The following is a 16277-nucleotide window of genomic DNA, read 5'->3' as shown; positions in this document are numbered from 1 at the left end:
AATGTCCCTTCATTCCAGATTGCCTGTCTGGGGCTGTGCAAGATGCCAAGCAGAACAGAACTTGTCAGGTTCCTGGGAGCCGGTATCAGCTTTTCGAATCAAGTAGGAAATGTCTGTACCTGTTCTTTATTCAACTGGATTCCTAGCGGGATCCCTGGGTGGCGCAGTGGTTTAGCGCCTGCCTTTGGCCCAGGGCGCGATCCTGGAGACCCGGGATCGAATCCCACGTCAGGCTCCCAGTGCATGGAGCCTGCTTCTCCCTCTGCCTGTGTCTCTGCCTCTCTCTCTCTCTCTCTGTGACTATCATAAGTAAATAAAAATTAAAAAAAAAATTAAAAAAAAAAAAAAACTGGATTCCTAGCTCAGTGGCAAGGTGCCTGCAGAGGACCCTGGGGGCACAATGGCCTCGAGGGACCAGGAAGGTCCAGGTGCCCTGCTGCCCTCCTGCCCTCTCTGAGGCCTACTGGGCAGTCACCTGCAGGTGGTGGCTCTCTGGAACAATCGGAGGAAGGAGTCAGGAACGGTGTCCCCGTGAGGCCGGCTTTCACCACTAACCTGCTTGGCTGTGCTTCAGCTGTAATGAAGGTCTAAGACTCCAAGAGCCTGTCATGAGAAGGCCATGAACACCTGTGTTTTATAGGCTTGCATCACTTCAGGGTCCTTGAGGTGCAATCTCAGGGAGCAGTCAGCTGTGTGTGGGAGGGAGTGGGCAGGGAGGACAGCCCCGATCCCTCCTCTTCCCAAGTGATCCCTCCTCTTCCCATCCTCCTTCTGAGCTGGGGGGAGACCTGTGTGCAGGGATGGGTGAGCACTTGCCCTTCTCCAAGCTGGCTGCCAACCAGAGGCGAGTCCCAGGACTAATGAAACACAGAGCCTTGTTTCTGCCTCTGGTTTTATTTTATTTTTTACCTTTTTTTTTTTTAAGATTTTATTTATTTATTTATTCAGGAGAGAAGAGACACAGGCAGAGGGAGAAGCAGGCTCCCTACCGGGAGCCCGACACGGAACTCGATCTCAGGACTCCGGGATCACGCCCTGAGCCCAAGGCAGACACTCAACCGCTGAGCCACCCGGGTGTCCCCTGCCTCTGATTTTGAAGAGGAAGTTATATGAAGGTTCTCCCTGGGCCCTTCCTGCCCCACCCTCTTGTCTGAGTTGGGGGGTGACTTCACCCTTCAGAGAACACACTTTCTTGTCCTCTGTGTTTCACTGACCTGTTTCCAAAGTGGGGGGAAATGATGGCAGGTAGATTAGCAGTCTGAACAAGCACTTCCCGTGTCATTCCAGAACGAAACGTGTGAGGACAGACAAGATACTAATTGTCCTTAAAATTTGACATTTGAATTAACGGTTAGATGGTATATTAGTAGGGGTTTCTCCAGAGAAATGGAACCAATAGGATTTGTTTGTTTATTTATTTATTTATTTATTTATTTATTTATTTATTTATTTATTTATTTATTCTAAGGTATTGGCTCACAGGATTCTCAGAGGCTGAGATGTCCCGGTCTGCTGTCTGATGTGGGAAACAGAGGCAAAAGGGAAATTAAGTTTCCTTACTACTTACTGCCCATTGACAAGTCCTTGAAACAAGCAGAGTGACCTTCCTCTAGGAACTCGGCTGCCTCCAAGTTAATACTTTGATAAGTACAAAAGGCAATCTTAGCCGGCCTCCCAGGATCCTCTGAGTCTATTTTAAGTTATAAAAATTCCTTTGGAAATTTCCTTTATCTCTACCCCTCAAGAGCTGTGTTGGCAATCATCCCCGGAGCGTATGACCCATCGATACACATCTGAAGAGTCTCATGACTGAGTTTTTACTAAACAGTAATAAATGACCTTTTCCTAACAATAGCTAGCCACCTTGGGCTCCTGGAAACCTGTTTCCAAAATACCAGGGATGAAAAAACAAAAAACAACAACAACAAAAAACAAAATACCATGGATGCTTACCCTATCCCTAAACCCTCCCCACTTGAGAGTATATAATGGGCCACTCTTCATGACCCCAGGGCAGCTCTTCCGGCCCACAGGTCCTGTCCCCGTGCTTTAATCAAACCACCTCTTTGCACCAAAGACATCTCAAGAATTCTTTCTTGGCCATCGGCTTCGAACCCTGACATCTTTCCGACCTCCCTACAAGCTGTCGCCCTAGGAAACCTGGTGATGTAGTTTCAAGACCTGATAGCCAGAGAGAGGAAGGGTGTAGATTCCAGTACAAGTCTGAAGGCCTGGGAACCAGGAGCCCTGCGGGCAGAAGACTGGGGTCCCAGCTCTTAGGCAGAGAGAGGGCAGATCCAACCCTTCCTCTGTCTTTTTGTTCTATTCAGGCCTTCAACCCATTGGATGTTGCCCACAGAGGGGAGAGCCATCTGCTTTACTGAGCCTACTGCTAAGAGATTAGCATTTGAAACACCCAGAGATAATGTTTAACCAGATAGGTTAAACATCTGATGATCTAGTGAAGCTGACACACAAAATCAACCATCACAGGCCTTGGTGGTTTTTTCCCCATCAAAGTGGCTAAAATAAAAGTTAGGCAGTGTCCATTTTACATCGTTAACAAAACACAAACTAGTGAACACCTACAACGCTTTGGCATTTTCAAGACCAAGTCCCCAGTCTCGTGTGTCCTTCTCCCAATATAAGAAACTGCTTTTTATTCAAGGGCCCAATGGTCATAAAATGCCAGCTGAGTGGTTACAATTTGCAGAGGAATATTTTAAGTGGTACATTATAGAATTTTTTTTTAAAGCCCTTTGTTTCTTTTCATATTATAAGTAACATTCTTGGCAATGCAGTTATGCTTTTTGTATAGAGGACACAAGTGAATATTGTGGCAAACACATCCGCGTACCTTCCACGGCCTTAAAACTCATGGCAGTCATCAAAGTCTCAAAAATGCCCCGGCACTAAATCATGCGGCCTCAGAAATGCAAAAATAAATCTGCAGTCTAGTCTTTCCAGAAGAAATGTAAACTGCAAATCAACTGACCTCAGACAATTCATTTATTTAATTTATCCTTTGGGTTTATGAAGGAGTCCAATTAATTTAAAGATGCCTTCATTACTGCTGGCTGCTCTGGATGGTTCTTCACTAAGAATGCTAAGTTCCTGGAACCGATGACTCACATCTTACAATTCTGTGTATCCTGCTCAGCCCCTTGAACACAGGCTTCTCTGTCTCAGAAGGTCAAGGGATTAACCCTTTCAACACCTGAAAGGGGATGCAACATCTGGATTGAGATGCTAGGACTTTTCTCCCAAGGGAGAATCCTTCAAGCAAACCGAGCTGGCTCAGAAAATACCCATCCAGTCACCAAATGCTGACTGAGGATTTCCAGACCCTTTGTTCAGACTGCTGAGCATCGGGATCACATGAGCCAGTGTGTGAGCTCAAAGCTCCTATAGGAACAATCAACTCACTCCTTACTTGGTACAGCTTAGGCTGCTGACTTTACTACTAGCTGACTATTACATTGATGATATGATCAATGATATTAATATGCAGGGAGGAAGGAGAAAACAGTTCTGTTTAATGTATTCAAAATATTCTTTCAAATACCTCTACAATATGAAGAACTGTTGCCAAGAATTGACACTTTGGAGAAGGGGAAATCTATTTCTTTCTTGGAAGTATTTGTTCCTTATATTCAAACAATGGGAAAAAATCTAAGCAATTATTTATTTATTTATTTATTTTTTAGAAGATTTTATTTATTTATTCATGAGAGACACAGAGAGGCAGAGACACAGGCAGAGGGAGAAGCAGGCTCCATGCAGGGTGCCCAACGCGAGACTCGATCGGGGTTTCCCGGATCAGGCCCTGGGCCAAAGGCGGTGCTAAACTGCTGAGTCACCCAGGCTGCCCTTTACTTTTATTTTTAATTTAAATTCTAGCTAGTTGACATACAGTTCAATATTGGTTTTTGGAGCAGCATTCAGTGGTTCATCATTTACATACAACACCCAGTGCTCATCACAACAAGTACCCTCCTTGATACCCATCACCCATCTATCCCATCTCCCACCTATGTCCCTCCATCAACCCTGTTTGTTTTCTATTGTTAACAGTCTCTCATGATTTGTTTCCCCTTCTCTCTTTGTCCCCCATCCTGAATGTTCATACTTTTTGTTTCTTAAATTCCACGTATAAGTGAAATCAGATAGTATTTGTCTTTTTCTGACTGGCTTATTTCACTTAGCATAATACACTCTGGGTCCATCTACGTCATTGTAAATTGCAAGATTTCATTCCTTTTGGTGACTGAGTAGTATTTCATTAGATATATGTATGCTACATCTTCTTTATCCATTCATCAGTCAAGGGCATTTGGGTTCTTTCCATAGTTGGGCTATTGCTGATAATGCTGCTATCCTGGGGTGCATGTACTCCTTCAAGTATGTATTTTTGTCTCCTTTGGGTACATACCTAGTAGTAAGCAATTTTTTTTTTCCAACGGTAAACCTTTGTGTATTTTATCTAGTGTATTTTAACCAGTAGGCAAAAGTGCCTCACAGCTTCAGGTTTTCTAGGTTGCCTGCTGATGGTTTAAAAAGCAAAAGAAAGACAAGATAGAAGATGAACACACACATTTACCTGGCCTCCTTCCCACAGTTCCACTGAGAATCAAGAATGAGTTGGAGTAATTCCACAAGACAGCAGACAACAGAAGGGGATATCAACAGAGATCAGATTTGAATATAATTCTGGAAGGTGGAAAGTGGGTGTAATGACATAGCAGGTTGAGCCACAGCTCAGAGGATACAAAGGAGAAAACTGCCTGACAACAGAGTCTTTGTCTTGGCTTCCAAAATTTCTACACTCAGAATTCACAGTTTTGTGCCTGGTCATAATTAAGCCTATCTGTTGACCCTCCCTTCCATGGACTTGGTCTTCCTATTCCAAATGGGTATTTGGGGAGAAAAGGGGTACACAAGTACAGAAGAAATGACAACAAACTCCCCAGATCAACCAGTCTCGCCTTCATCCATAAATACAAATGGACGTGAGGAGAGCCTTCAGGATAATCAACAGTTTGAAAGAGAAGAAACCCAAGGATGGTTCGCAAGGTTAAAATTAAATTTAAAAAACCAGCAGTCTTAGAGCTCCATGTGAGAGCATTGCTTCCATGAAACAAGAATAGGTTAACCTGGAAAAGGAGCAGAGAATCAGAGTTCTTAAAGATTAGTGATGGGATTTCTATGATAACACTGCACACTAATATGTGATATGATTTTGAGTATTTGCTGAAGTATAAGAAAGAATAACCCACATGGCTTTGATACTTGGAACATTCTCTGTGGAGAGATGGATTTCGTACTAGAGGATTACATTTATTTCTCCAATCACACTGCTTGGTTCTGTAGTGATTGATATTTACATAATTAAAATGTTGTGAATGCTATTTCTTAGTTTGCATTTTAAAAATCAACTTCTGGGAGAACACCAAAGACCTGGTTAATATATAAAATGGAGTGCAAGTAATATGACATGGGTACTGGAAAGGTAATGGGAATTGACAGCAGTCAGGCAAGGATAGGAAAGAGTATAAGGTGATGAAGGAGTAACCAGATCCTCACATCATGGAGAATCAAGAGGAGTGGTGTCCTGTTACCAGAAAAGAAACAACAAAGTGATGCAAGTAAACAAAACTATAAATATGTATGTTTATAAAAGATGAGTCTTGCGGAGTAGTAGAGGGAAGAGATAATATGAGTCACAATTTTTTCATATTTCATAGTGGGCTCAGTAGATGCCATGTAAAATTAATAAATCAGGAAATAAAGTTATAAGCATATTACCTAGAATTATGGATATAATCACCCAAAGAATACAAAACTGGGTAAATGTGGTTACTCTGGTGAGTGGAACTGCCTATGGGAGTGTAAGTCTTTGATTTTTCATTTCATATTATCCTGTAGTTCAGGTATCAGAAAAATATGGCCTCAGGCAGGCTGCCGGTTTTTGTAAATAAAGTTTTATTGGAACATAGTCTAGTTCATTTATATTACCTATGGCTGATTTTGTGTTAGCAGTAGGAGAACTGATTGACAGATATTGTGTAGCTTGCAAGCTGATATTTACTATCTGGCCTTCTACAGAAAAAGTTTGTTGGGATTACCAAACAGATTAAGATTTTTAAAAATTGCATGCATTATCCTTTTATTTAAAAAAAATAAGAAAAATCTTTATACCAAACATGGGGCTCAAACTTATGACCCCAAGATCAAAAGTCACATGCTCTGTTAACTAAGCCAACCAGGTACCCTGCATGCATTATCTTGATTCTTTTTTTTTTTTTTTAAGTAGGTTCCATGCCCAGCATGGAGCCCAAGGTGAGGTTTGAACTCACAACGCTGAGATCAAGAACTGAGCTGAGTTCATGAGTCAGACACTTAACTGAGCCACCCAGGTGCCCTATGCACTATCTTGATCCTTAAAAAAGAAAATTAAAGTAGGGGGGAAAATAAACATCCTACTTTTCAATACTTATTTCCAAACCACTGTCAACTTGAACTCTGAACCCTAAATACAGACCACACTAGACTTGTGTATTAGTTTGCTAGGGCTGCCATAACAAAGCACCACAGAAATTTATCTTCACTTAAATCTGGGAGGATAAAAGTCCAAGATCTAGGTATCAGCAGGATTGATTTCCTCTGAGGCCTCTCTCCTTGGCTTGTAGATGGCCATCTTCTCCCTGTGTTGTCACATGGTCTTCCTTCCCTGTGTGTGTTATGTGTGTGCACCCTAATCTCTTATTAGGACACCAGTTATGTTGGATTTGGGCTCACCCTAATGACCTCATTTAATTTAATTGCCTCTTTAAAGGTTCTATCTCCAAGTACAGACACTCTGACATACTGGTGGTTAGGACTTTGACCAATGAATTTGGGGGGTCATAATGAAGCTTATAACAGCTTCCAAGTCCAGCGTCCTGTTGGAAGAGATCATAAATAGAAGAAAACGTCTGGAACTCTGCTAGAGTCAATGCAGAGGTGTCAGTAGATGAACAGAACCACAGCCTTCAAGGGCAGGAGCTGCTGGGACCTCTGGGTTCACCACCACTGAGGGCTGCCTTCCACTCAGCATGGTTGCAGGCACCCAACCTCTGCCTTCTGCTCTGGCCTTGGAGCACTCACCTATAGAAGTGCCTGAGTCTTACAGATGAGATGGTAGATGAGGTGGCAGGGGTGGGTGATAAAGAAAACAATCTAATCTTTTTTTTTCCCCTCCTCCCCTACCTTTGGGAAGAAAGATGGGGCATTTAAATTTCAAGGCTTCAGCTTCTGAAATTTGGGTTTATTTTGTCTGAAGGACTCCCTAAAGATTTGCCTCTAGTTTCTTTTGTCTCTGTAGCAATTCTGCATTTTCCTAAGCTTGATACCAGAATTCTTAGCCTTGTGGGGAATCTTTCAGATAGAAGGTGTTCTTTACTGGATCATGGGCTAAATGTTGAGTTTCTGTTTTCTGCAAATGTAACAGCAATTGTCAAACTAGGTGCTTGGCAGGGAGGGTGCTCGCAGGCCTCTGGCCTCTCTGCAAATACTTCAGGATGCTTCGGAGAGGTTAATAAGCACACCTCAACCACCAGCTGGACTGTTGCTGTTTGTAATAATCTTCTGGGCATCACAAACATCTCTCTCCTTTATTTCCATGCTAATAAGGATAATTTCCCTACGGAGAAGGCAGGAAGGATGCCAGACAATACAATAAAGTAAATGTCAACCACTGCCTGAATACCTGTGCTATTACCCACAAGCACGCATTCGGCCTGCGTTATTTCTGGTATTTGGGCCTCAAAAACCTATTCACTAGAGATTATTTTCATCTATCAAGGAATAAACAAATATTTCCCTACACATGGGAGTTATGTAGAACTGACAGGACGATTCAGGGGTGCGGCTGGAGAAGCAGATCTACATGCCTCCCCCCATCACTTTCACCCATAGAGAGGGACCACGAAGGTCCCATCTTCTGATTGGCTGGTTCTGCATGGCTTCCTTCTCTTGGTAAGAAAAGGCTTTCAAAGCACTCTGAACAACTTCATTCTGCATAAAAGCCCATTTGGATCATTTTTCTGGATGATTACTTCTTAGTAATAATTACTATTAAGAGCAATGTAATGTAATTACCTTATAAAACAAATGTAAAAGACCCTGCTCTCAGACTACTACATGTTGTAGATGCAGAATAGTTCTATCCAGGGAAGACACTGAGCTCAAACTCCTTTCCAACACAAAGATCTGGACAGCTTCCCAGAGGGATGGCCATCCTCCCTCAGCTTGCTAACTTTGAGTGTCAGGGAACTCACTCCTGACTGGCATCCTGTCCCATGCTGGACAACAATAACAGAACATTCTTTGTCCTTCTCTTGAACTTTCATTTCTGGTCCTAGTTTGTTCCCTGGGGAATTGCATAGAATAAGTCAATCCTTCTTCTTTCTTCAAACATCTCAAGATGCTTCTCCTGCCTCCCCTTGGTCTTTCTGAGCTAAATATCTCTTTTCTCTGAAGTTTCCTGCACAGGACACTCCCTTGGCATCTTGGTTGTCCTCTCCTGAGCTCTCTCTAGAAAGTTAAGCTTTGTATGTGGGATGCACCTCATTGCCACTCACAGCCCATTAGCCGGAACTCAATGAGGTCCCATGAATAGGTAGATGTGTTGGGTGGGAGAGGGCGGAGGCAGGAGATGCAGTTTCTGGCTGGACATCTGCTCCTAGATACAATCTCATACTATGCAAGGGGATTGCAGGTCTTTGATGTATCCCTCCCTCCCTATCCCTAGCTATCTCTGCCACAGACCCTAAGACTGTAGTTTGGGAGGTGTTAGGTAAAATTCTCTCACACTGTGCTTATGGTCACATTCTTAACTTCACGTAAGACATTAACTTCAAAAACAAGTAGGGATTTCTCACTTTAGGACCCAGAAAAAGTATATGAAACTGCTATATTAGGTACCAGTTGCTATGTAACTCCAAAATTTAATAGCTTAAAACAATATTAAACATTTGTTTCCTAACAATTTCAGTGCGCCAGGATTAAGAGCACCTCACCAGATAGTTGGGCTTGGAATCTCTCATGAGGTTGTGGTCAGTATGTCAGCTGGGCTGCAGTCATCTGGAGGCTTGACTGGGGCCAGAGGAGCTGATTCTAAGGTGGTTCATTCATGTGGCTGGCAAGTTAGTTTGCTGTGCTGCCATGACAAAGTACCATAGACTCGGTGATTTAAACTAGAGAAATGTGTTTTCTCATAGTTCTGGAGGGTGCAAGTCTAAGATCAAGGTGTTGACAGAGTTGATTTTTTTTTAAGATTTTTATTTTATTTATTCATGAGAGACACACAGAGAGAGGCAGAGATACAGGCAGAGGGAGCAGCAGACTCCCCACAGGGACCCCAGTGCAGGACCCTGGGATCACGCCCTGAGCTGAAGGCAGACTCTCAACCGCTGAGCCACCTAGGAGTCCCAGGGTTGATTTCTTCTGAGGCCTCCTTCTTTGGCTTAGAGATGGCCATTTTCTCCCTGTATCATCACATGGTCTTCCATGTGTATATCTGTGGCCAAACTTCCTCTTCTTACGACACTAGTCATATTGGATTAGGGCCCACCCTGATTACCTCAGTTGAACTGAATTACTTCTTTAAAGGCCTTGTCTCCAAATACAGTTATCTTCTGGGTACTGGGGGTGGAGTTAGGACTTCAACATATGAATTTTGGGAGACACAATTCAGCCCATAACAGGAGGTCTCAGTTCTTTTGACATGGGCCTCTCCACAGGCTGCTTGAGTGTCCCAGACATGGTGACTGGCTTCTCTTAGAACAGTCCAGAAGGTAAAGACAGCAATATCTTTCACTACATTGCTTCAGAAGGCTCACATGGTCACTTGTGCTACATTCTAGAGTTAGAAGTGGGCATGAAGTCTGTCTTATACTCAAGGGAAGGGGAATTAGGCTCTATGTTTGAAGGCAGGAGTATCAGAGAATTCATAGAGATATTTTAAAACCACTGCTGCTGCCATAGAAATATTTCCCTGTTGTTTTCTCTTAGAATCCAAAATAAGGATTTCAGTTTTTCCTTTTTTTTTTTTTTTAAATTCCTCTGTCTTCCACTTAAAACTGCTGCAAATCTAGAACCTACCTTACTGATTGCATTTTGCTTAAAATTTCACAGGCACATGTATTTGCTCGGTATTTTTTTTTCTTTTTGATGACTTTGTCCTGTGAAACAGATGAGTAGGCTCTCCTCAGTGTGGATGAGGGAAGCTTGGTTATCCTGCAATTGGCAGCCTTGCTCAAGCTAGAGACAGTGACTGTAGTCTAAGGGGGAGACTTATTCAATCCTGTATAAAGTCTGGAGGGAGATTATCTCCAGGGCTTTATATGGAGTGTTATAAAATGGATGCTTTGAGGAGAGAAGTGTGACAAGTCAGGCTGGATGGAATCACAAGAACTTCCCAGGAGCCACAGAGCCTCTCGGTGATTTTAAACATTAATCAAAGGATAGACTTGAATGAAATGGAGAAAATTTTATTCATCAAAATTTTCCTCCACAGATCATTCCATTTCTTTTGAAGACATTTTGTTAAGCCTCTTAACAGTGTGGTATATGAATGTGCAGGCCTGAGGTACTCGAGACAACCAAGAGCAATTGTCCTGATGGTGGGGGTTGGCTATGGGAGTAGGAAGCTAGAGAGGTATATGGCCTCTTAGGTTTCTTCTGTGTGACTCCACCCTCAAATATTTAATAGACCTGACCAAAATAAAAGATGTCAGGTGTGCATGGATTTCTTTTGCAGACTGCTGAGAGCTGGAGAAAGACAGCAACAAAAATGTGTAAGTCCCACGTATGAAGTGGGCTGTGAGAATGGAAGACCCAGGGCAAGCAGGGGAAGGACATAACCAGGACATTGTCATCACAATTGGGCCTCCCTTGGCAGCCAGATCAAAACCTGGGGTTCCTGTTTCTAGGAACAAGAGAAACCCACAAGTGCAGGTATTTATCCTTGCGGGAAGCTCTGGAAGGCAAGGTGTGCTTTGGAAAGACCTACCTCAGCAATTTTCCCTTCTCTCCTCCTACACATTAATTCCCATCCATACATAAACACACTCTTGTTTGTCTTTTCTAACAAACAAATGAACAAACCAACCCTCTGTTGGCCATGTGCCCCTCCTTCCTTCTAGTGCCATTTCTCCCATTCACAGTAAAATTTTGAAAGTTCAGTACAGCTGATATCTAAGCAGGCTGGCTCACCTTGACTCGCTCTACTTGTGCTTCTGCCCTCAGCCCTCCACTGAAATAGCTCTTGTCAAGGTCACCTATACCTTCCACATTCCCAGAGCCAGTGCTCACTCTTTTTTCCATCTGTCTGGATCTCTTAGATCCCAGCTTACACAGCTGATTCCTCTCTCTTCTAACACTTTCTTCTCTTGTCTGCTATTCCTTTTTCATAGACCATTCTTTCATAGATCTGTCTCCTTTGCTGGCTCTGCTTTCTTCAGATCTGTAAGTGTTTATGTGTCCCGGGATCAATCCTGATACCCTTCTCTTCCTTTTCTGGACCCTTGATCACTTATCCAATCTAAATGCTGATGATTTCCAGCTGTATAACTTTATTTTGTATTCTACTTAGCTGTTTAATGGGAATCTCAAATTTGAGATATCCAAAATCATACAACAAAGGAGGCAAGGATATCTAATGGGAAAAAGGCTATCTCTTCAACAGATGGTATTGGGAAAACTGGACAGCTACATGTACAAGAATGAAACTGGACCACTTTCTTACACATACACAAAAACGAACTCAAAATGGATTAAAGAGCCATATGTGACACCTGAAACCATAAAATTCCTAGAAGAAAACATAGGTAAGAATCTCTGACATCAGATGTAGAGATATTTTTCTAACTATGGCTCCTTTGGTGAGGGAAACAAAGAAAAATTAAGCTATTGAGACTACATCAAAATAAAAAGCCTTTGGACAGTGAAGGAAACCATCAATAAAAAAAAAAAGAACTACTTACTGAATGGGAGAAGATATTTGCAAATAACATATGATGAAGTGTTAATATCCAAAATATACAAAGAACCTCTACAACTCAATACCAAAAAACCAAATAATCCAATTTAAAAATGAATTACAATTAAAATTGATAGACATTTTTCCATAAAAGACATACAGATGGGGGATCCCTGGGTGGCACAGTGGTTTGGCGCCTGCCTTTGGCCCAGGGCGCGATCCTGGAGACCCGGGATCAAATCCCACATCGGGCTCCCGGTGCATGGAGCCTGCTTCTCCCTCTGCCTGTGTCTCTGCCTCTCTCTCTCTCTGTGTGACTATCATAAATAAATAAAAATAAAAAAAAAAGACATGCAGATGGCCAAAAGATACATGGAAAGATGTTCAACATCATTCATCATCAGGGAAATGCAAATCAAAACCACAATGAGATAATCACTTCACAACTGTCATAATGGCTAGTATCAAAAAGATAAGAAATAGCAAATGTTGGTGAGGATGTAGAGAAAAAGGAACTCTAGTGCACTGTTGGTGGGAATGCAAGCTAGTGCAGTCACTGTGGAAAACAGTATGGATGTTCCTCAAAAAGTTAAAAATAGGGACACCTGGGTGGTTCAGTGGTTGAGCATCTGCCTTTGGCTCAGGTCATGATCCTGGGGTTCTGGGATTGAGTCCCACATCAGGCTCCCCCTGGGGAGCCTGTTTCTCCCTCTACCTATGTCTCTGCCTCTCTCTCTGTATCTCTCATGAATAAATAAAATCTTTAAAATAAATTAAAAATAGAATTACTATATCATCTAGTAATTCCACTACTGGGTATTTACTCTAGGAATTTGAATACACTAATTCCAAAAGATATATTCACACCCATGTTTATTGCAGCATTATTTACAATAGCCAAAATATGGAAGCATCTTAAGTGTTCATCCACAGATGAGTGGATAAAGAAGAGGTGGTATATATATAAAATGTAATATTACTCAGCCATAAGAAAGAATGAAATCTTGCATTTGCAGCAACATGGATGTATCTAGAAGGTATAATGCTAAATGAAATAAGTTAGTCAGAGAAAGACAAATACCATATGATTTCATTCATATGTGGAATTTAAGAAACAAAACAAATGAACAAAGAAAAGAGACAAACAAAAAAACAGACTCAAGTATAGTGAATTAAGCTGGTGGTTATCAGAGGAGAGGTGGGGGGGATGGATGAAATAGATGAGGGATTAAGAGCGTACTTATCTTGATGAGCACTGAGTAATATGTAGAATTGTTGAATCACTATATTATATACCAGATACTAATATAACACTATGTGGTAATTACAGTTGTTTTTTTTTTTTTTTTTAGTTTTTTTTAAATTTTTATTTATTTATGATAGTCACACAGAGAGAGAGAGAGGCAGGGGATCCCTAGGTGGCGCAGCGGTTTGGCGCCTGCCTTTGGCCTAGGGCGCGATCCTGGAGACCCAGGATCGAATCCCACATCGGGCTCCCGGTGCATGGAGCCTGCTTCTCCCTCTGCCTGTGTCTCTGCCTCTCTCTCTCTGTCTCTGTGACTATCATAAATAAATAAAAATTAAAAAAAAAAAAAAAAAAGAGAGAGAGAGGCAGAGACACAGGCAGAGGGAGAAGCAGGCTCCATGCACCAGGAGACCGACGTGGGACTCAATCCCGGGTCTCCAGGATCTCGCCCTGGGCCAAAGGCAGGCGCCAAACCGCTGCGCCACCCAGGGATCCCCCAGTTGAATTTTTTAAAATGTCCACAATCAAACCCCTTTTTGTGGCAAATCCTCTCCGAGTTCAATTTCTGTAAATGGTATCACTACTCACCTGGGAGCTCCAACCAAAAATCTAGCTGTCATCTCTACTTCCATCCTTTCCTTTTCACATCAAATCAAACCCACCAACATGAGGGATTTTATACTCACTTTAAAAAATATTTTGAATCCATCCACTTCTCCACTTCCATCATTACACCTAGACCAGGCCACCATGGCTGGGCAGGCTCCTAGCTTTGTTTCCACCTGTGCCCCCGTACAATACATTTTCACTTAGAAGCTACAGCCATCTTCTTAAAATGTAAAACACATCACCTCCCATCACTTCTCTTCATTGATTTCCCAAAGAACTTAAATCCATCTTCCCACATGGCCTACCAGGACCCCCACAACTGGTTCAGCCTGCTTCTCCTGTCTGCACCTGCCTGTCTGCACCTGCTTCTCCCCCTTATCCTGTACACACTGGCTATGCTGCTTCCTGAACATGCCAGGTCTGAGGGCCTGGGACTTTACAGAGCTGTCACCTTCGCCCAGAGTGTTCTTGACCAAATCGCTACATGGCTGGTTCATTTTTATAACTAGGTCACCTCTTCAGCAAACCCTTTCCTAACCAGCCACTCTCAAATAGCCTTTTCTGCCACAATCAAGTCCCTCTGTTTTAGGCTCACCATTGCAGGAATTGTTGCTTTTCCATGTTTTTCTCAAGTTTCATGTTTATTTAGTCCCAGCCCCAAATAGAATGCCTACTAGCCATTCGCTCACCAGCGTGCCATCTTGGTAAAGTGCCTGCACAGAACTGTCAACTGAATGAAAGAATGAATGAAAACACTTCATAGTTTGTGTAGGTACTCACAATTAAAAATTACAACACAAGGGATGCCTGGGTGGCTCGGCGGTTGAGTGTCTGTCTGTCTTTGGCCCAGGGCGTGATCCCAGAGTCCTGGGATGGAGTTCCACATCAGGCTCCCCTAGGGGAGCGTGCTTCTCGCTCTGCCTGTGTGTCTGCCTCTCTCTCTGTGTCTCTCATGAATAAATAAATAAAATCTTTTGAAAAATTATAACACAAAAGAACCTTCATACTTTCTCCAGTCCTTCTTGGGAATTGAAGGGTAAGGGTGAATGTAGTCACTCAGGGAAGCACCATGAGTTACATGCTTGTCTCCAAGACACGTGTCTTAGTCTGTTAGGGTTGCCAAAAGCTTGGTGGTTTATAAATAACAAAAATGTCTTTCTCACTCTTCTGGATGGAGGCTAGGTACTCCAAGATCAAGGCGCTGGCAGATCCGGTGATTGATGAGAGCCCTCTTCTTGGTTCATAGAGAGCCGTTTTATTGCTGTATCCTCACATACTGGAAAAAGCAGGGAGATCTCTGGGAACTCTTTTATAAGGGCACTAATCCCATTCATGAAGGTCCACCCTTAAGACTTAATCACTTCCCTAAAGGCCCCACCTCCTGATACCATCATACTGGGTGTTAGGATTTAACATGAATTTTTGGGAGAAACAAACATTTAGTCTATAACCAGTAAGAGCCCTTAAGTTCAAGGTCAGGACTTCCTTGTCTATACTATGTTCTTGACACAGATTCACCTCCATGCTAATGCTTTTTAAGAATGGGGACGACTCTGAAGGGTAGTGTTGAAAAGGCTAAAGTCAATTATTAGGTGCTCATCTGTGGTGAGATCTTGGACAGGTGACCTTAATGTTAATGCGCCTCAGTTTCCTCATCTGTAAAGTGGAGATAAGTACTTACTCCCAAAGGATTGTTGAGAGAATTACAAATATTACACTCAGAGCAGGACGTGGCACACAGGAGGCACTCAGTAATTGTTCACTCTTTCTTGTCAGGAAAACCAAGTGTGGCAATTCCCTGCAGACTTGGGCCATCTCCACTGCCACTCTAGACTTCATTCAGCATCTTCAAACTTTGGCCACTGTCTCAGTTTCTCCTGTTATAGCAGAAGATCACAACCTTCAGGCATGGGGGTGGCAGCCACTGGGCCACCCCCCAGTGAATTATCTCAGTGTCTTAAAATTTATACCCTTCTATCTTACCAGTTGCCAAGAGGATGAAACCAAGCCCTGAAATACACAGAAAATAACAACCTCTATTTGATTAAACTGAACCAAATACTTTTGATCTTATGGTCAAATCTACTGCCTCAAAATTGTTCATCTGAAATGTTCTGCTAATAGAGGAAATGGCAGTTTGGGATAGTAATAACCGACAAATTTTCTTCTAGTTAAAATTATTTATGTCTAAGCTGTTGGAGCAATTCTAGATGGACAGAGTTCTTGTTTAGAGCACATTTACCATGGCATTCAATATTGATGTTCTCTAAGAGAATGAAATTATTAAGTCAGTTTGGTTTGGAAAAAAAGAGCTATCCAGGGACTTTTTCAATAAAGGCAGACTTGATCAAGTTCTAGTTGATCAAGATGAAGTATAGTTCTAACAGCTGGAAATATTAA

Source organism: Canis aureus, chromosome 11 (genome assembly GCF_053574225.1).
Source record: "Canis aureus isolate CA01 chromosome 11, VMU_Caureus_v.1.0, whole genome shotgun sequence".
NCBI classification, from domain to species: Eukaryota; Metazoa; Chordata; class Mammalia; order Carnivora; family Canidae; genus Canis; species Canis aureus.
Note: the sequence above shows the minus strand (reverse complement) of the source record.